Genomic DNA, 5,389 nt, shown 5'->3' on the forward strand with positions numbered 1-5,389 from the left:
ATGTAGATATAAAAAAAATCCTATTTCTAAGTAAATACAAGTTAAATTATGAATAGTTTACTTAATGGAAGTACAGGTCTATTTTTGAGTGTATAATAGCATGTAACTAATAGAGCAAGAAATGCAAAGTGTGAATAAAAAATGAAAGGAAAAGAAATCAGATGAAAGACGCAATAAGTTTAATAAGGCTAACTTACTAATTACTTGAAATAAAAATCCAATTTGAAATTGATGTAGAAGCTTAATTAGTAACAATTTTGGCTATATATTTACACAAATTCACCTAATGTTTACACATCCAAATACTTGCTATTCATTATGAAATTCATCGCAAGCTTTGTTATATTTTTTCTTGTTTATGTGCCAAACTGTTCGATAGCTCAATATGAATTCCTGAAGATTGTGGAACAGTGGCGTCCAGCGACATGTCTCCAAAAAAACATCAAATGTGCCCGAAATCCAAATAATTTTACATTGCACGGGCTTTGGCCCAGCAACAGCAGCAGTGGCAGCAGTAGCAGTGATCCTATTCGCTGCACCCATACCCCATTTAAAAGTAGTTCGGTGAGTTATGCATATTTTGGTTTTCAATTCTAACTTCCATGTTATTCATTCCATTTTTGTTTTTGTTGCTTGCAGATCCAAACTTTATTTCCCAGAATCAATAATTCATGGCCAGATGTGATCAGAGGAAACGAAGAGATTTTTTGGAAACATGTCGCTGGACGCCACTGTTCCACAATCTTCAGGAATTCATATTGAGCTATCGAACAGTTTGGCACATAAACAAGAAAAAATATAACCACATCGTCGTTGGTTCATCTTTTTTTCCTTTTGCTTGTTTCTTTCACTTTTTATTTTCTTCTTACAGTAAAAATTGAAATTTAGTTGATTTGTGAAATTGTGTGAAACTTTATTCCATGTTTTAAAAAACGCACGAAAACCACCACTATTCTCATCGCCTCTTCAATTAGCGCCAACGACATTGCCACCGTGCGTAGCACCTCCCACTACCCCATCACACTCTGGCAACCCACGAGACACCATTGGCCTCTCCTTCCACCTCCCTCCACCGGCCCACCGCTTAAAGCCAACACCTCCACTTCGCTGCAATAACCTCTACCACCGTTAAAAAATCTCGACCACTACCTTGCTTCTCTTTCCATCGGTATGTTTTATTTAACCTTCCATTAATGTTGAGATTGTGTGTTTGTTGTGATTTGAGAAATAGTTTGATTTGATATTGAAGAAAATGTATAAGGGATTTGAAGAAAAAAAGATGAAGAAGACATTTTGTTTTGCTCTGTTTGTGCGTCGCGTGAGAGAAATAGGGATTATGTTGCTTTTCTGCTTTTACTCGTTACAAAGACATGACCTTATTATTTAACTTTTTTTCCCTCTTACTGCAACATGTCACAATTCCAGTGGCCTTATTTTTAAGATATTTTTTTTGAAAAAGTCTTAGCATACACACTAGGGGCGGTACCCCCGTTTCTACTATGAAGTTTTTTTAGTTTTTTTTTTCTTTTCTTTAATTTTTATTTTATTAGTTGGCTTGTTTATTTATTTAAAATTAGGTTAATTTTGGGTTAATAATTTTTTTTATTTGATTGAGTAATTTATATTATTTGTTAGTTTCTATAGATTTGACCCTTTAATATAATTGACTTAAGTAATTTATTTAGATTTTTAGTTTAATTTAGCCAATTCACAAAGAAAAATATGTAGCAAAAGAACATAAAAATATATATCTTATTCTATTTAAATTCAAAAATGCTAAAATTATATCTTATTTTATTTAACACTAAAATATTTCTTTTTTCATGTAAATTTATAAAAATAAAAAATGTTTCTTTCTCTAAATCTAATTTTATTTCTACATAAATCATAAAAAACAAATTTACTCCTTTGTAATCCAATATTCAAAAATAACACAAATAATAACTATGTATATATGAATTTATTTTCTAAATAAAATAAGAATTATATTTTTGCAAACTAAATTGGTTGGCTGACGTCACGTCTTATCGATCAATGATTCAATTTCAAAACTTAAAATCAATTCAATACACATCAAATACAATTTTCTCCACCCTTTTGCATTGAGACCCTTTTTTCAAATAAACTTTTCTCTGCCCCTGTGCGTTCAGATATTTTCTTAAATAAAATCAATTAACACATAATATTTCCTATACGAACTACAGTACTCTGATCCTTCATATTGTTTGAGGGTACGTAGGTACAAAGTTGTAACACTCTAGCGAGTACAATAACAAAAAAAAAATTGTATCCTAATTCCTGATTAAATTATCCTTTTATGAAAATAATAACCTAATTCTCTGTAAATAAGTATATTAAGCAAAAATAGGTAACATAAGAAAACATCCCATAGATAACATAGTAACCCTAGAGTTAGAGAAGAATCTCATTTAGTACAGTGAAGGTGAGGGGTTCCTAACACCTTCCCCTCACTTAATCGACTAATGAACCCTAACCTCTTGTCCCTACCTCTTAAATTTTATTATTATTTCCCTGTTCCTTAGGAATGAATAAAGGATGATGGCGACTCTATAATTTTCCAGTCGCGAGAGTTGGTGACTCTAAGTGAGAATATGCTTCCCTAAAGAGAGTCCATCATAACCTTTAGCTCTATGGTTTGTGCGTTTTTATTGTTTGTCTGCTTTTATATATTTTTTCTTTTATTTATTTTCTTTTTTCTTTTTATTTTATGCTTTTTATTTTATTTTATATATATGCCTGCATATCATTGGTTTGGATTTTCATATTTGCGAAGCTAAAACCTAAGCTTAGAGAAAAAACATAAGTTAAGAAGTAGAATCGTAGTGCTAACAGTTGAGATGGCACATGTCTCACGGGCATGAAAGCTACACTTAGAGTAGACTCCCTAAACTTGTCTTCATAGTAGGGTTATCCCCTTACTAAGCTGATGATTTGGATGTGGTCCATGACTATGAGAACTGTTATCTAGAACCTGTTTCACCAATTGTGACCTGATGTCATCAACATGTGAGGGTTGTTACTAAGGTCCTATTAGAACAAGATTTGGTTTTACATTTATGCCTTGAGTTCTGATGATAACGATGTTATATTTGTGTGATAAATTTTTTGATACCCTAATGGTTTGTCATTGTGTAGCTTTAACAGCCATTTCTAATTCTGAGTATATGATGTGCAACATAATCAGTTTCTGAATAATGAGTTCCAAATCTGCTTCTACGCCAATTATTAGAAGTTCTGAAAGATATTCAATGTTGTTGCTGCAATGATCTCTCTTGTTTTGTGTTGATTCACTCTTGATAAGCTTATGAGGAAATATTATGTTGTTGCTGTAATATTCTCTCAGTTCGTGCTTCTGGAAGTGACTCTGATCACCAAACTTCTAAATAATGCAAACTTATGAAGTTATGTTACGTAGCTAAATATTCTGAAGATCTCAAGCTAGACGATTGAGGTTATCAAGGTTTTAATTGTAGATTCTAAAGACTCTTAATATTTTGAAGATACTGAAGATCTCAAGTCAGACTACTGGCGTTGTCACGGTTCTGACCAAAGATTCTGAAGTTTTTGAATCCAACTTTATGTCTCTTCATTTCATGATTCATCAACTTTCATCAGAAGTCAATGGACTTTAAGATAAGATCAAATGGGAATGTGATCAAATAGTACATAATACAAATCGAATATCCTTTCAACTACCTAATTTTTTGGGCAAAGGACAGTACTATACATCACACATGTCACTGTTTTTATGGGCGAAAGACAGCACACAATATCACTCCTTTCACCATCCAATAATGGACAACCACTATATGAGTTTTCCCCATTTTCCCTCTAACGGGCATCTTCTTATGCTATATAAGTGAGACTTGGAGACTTGAGTAAAACGTTGGTGATACAATATTTTTACAAGTTTGTTTCTTTGTAGAAAGTTATCATTCTTTTGTACACATTTTTTCTTTAAGTAATTGTTTATCATTTGTGTAAAATCTTCTTGTAAAGAAGAAACTTGTAACACACGAAATATTATTCAAACTATTTGTTTGATTCCTTAAGGAGGTTATCCATGAGAAGACAAGAAGGTTTTTCTTTGTGAGTCCTTAAGGAGACTAAGGTATAGTTGGATCCTTGAGAAGACAAATAAGTTTATTCTTTGTGATTATTGTAGTCTGTTGATTATAATGGATTAATTCATTATGTATAAGGCAAAATCACCTTGGCAGATGAATTGGAGTAACTTTGAGTTTCAAGCGAACCAGGATAAAAATACTTGTGTTTTTATCTCATTTTCATTAACTTGTTAGTGGTGTTCTTGAGTTGGTAAAAAGCTTTTGTTTTTGTAAAACCCAATTCAAACCTCCCATTTCTTATGTTTCTCACACCTTCAGTTGGTATCAGAGCTCCGATTCTGATTGTGATAAAAGTTTTATCAACACTTCACCGTATTCAGTATCGATCCAGTTTGTGTGAGAAACAATGACCACTGCTAACGCTACTAATGTTGCTAACAATATTGAAAGAGATCACTACTGTGCAAAACCACCAATCTTTGATGGTTAGAAATTTGATTATTGTAAATATAGAAGGAAAGCTTCTTTCTTGGTTACGATGTTGATCTCTGGGATCTTGTAGTTGATGACTATGTTCACCCAGTTAATCCTGAAGGAAATAATATAGCAAGAGGTATTATGATTGATCAACAGAAGAAAGATTTCAAAAATCATCGTAAGGCCAGAACTATATTGCTAAATGTTATCTCTTATATTGAGAGTGAGAAGATAACAAACATAGATTCTTCCAAATCCATTTTTGACTCTCTGAGGATGACTCATGAGAGGAATGCTGAATAAAGGAGATAAAGGCCTTGGACTTAATCCAGAAGTATGAAGCATTTAGAATGGAGGATGATGAAACAATTGAGATTATGTTATCAAGGTTTCAAATGCTTATTGCAGGACTGAAAGTTCTGGACAAAGGATACTCTACAACTGACCATGTCAAGAAGATTATCAGAAGTCTTCCCAAACAAATGGAGACCTGTGGTAACTACTTTGAAGCTGGAAAAGGATTTAAATGGTATCAGTCTTGAAGAACTTGTTAGTTCTTTAATAATCCATGAGATTGAGCTCGAGGAATATGAACCTCAGAAGCGAGTAAATCTATTGCTCTAACATCTATACATGAGAAGACAAGAGCTTATCAAGCTGAGGAAGAATCCTAAGGATCTGATGAAGACTCAGAAGATGACGATGAATTGTCTCTAATTTCAAAGAGAGACAACAGACTCTAGAAGCACAGGAAAAATGGTCAAGGAATGTTCAGAGGAACCAGAAGGACTGCTGGTCGTTTTGATTCTTCGTCTTGATAGAAG

General features: G+C 32.9%; 1 long non-coding RNA gene across 1 annotated transcript; it reads left to right on the forward strand.

Annotated features, from left to right (window-relative positions):
• The first annotated feature begins 279 nt into the window (after positions 1-279).
• On the forward strand, positions 280-1,382 carry LOC127107739 (uncharacterized). The gene is made up of 2 exons (XR_007795812.1): positions 280-564; positions 640-1,382. It is a non-coding gene; the product is annotated as an uncharacterized LOC127107739 (long non-coding RNA).
• The last annotated feature ends 4,007 nt before the right edge of the window (positions 1,383-5,389 follow it).

Source organism: Lathyrus oleraceus, chromosome 7 (assembly GCF_024323335.1).
Source record: "Lathyrus oleraceus cultivar Zhongwan6 chromosome 7, CAAS_Psat_ZW6_1.0, whole genome shotgun sequence".
NCBI lineage: Eukaryota > Viridiplantae > Streptophyta > Magnoliopsida > Fabales > Fabaceae > Lathyrus > Lathyrus oleraceus.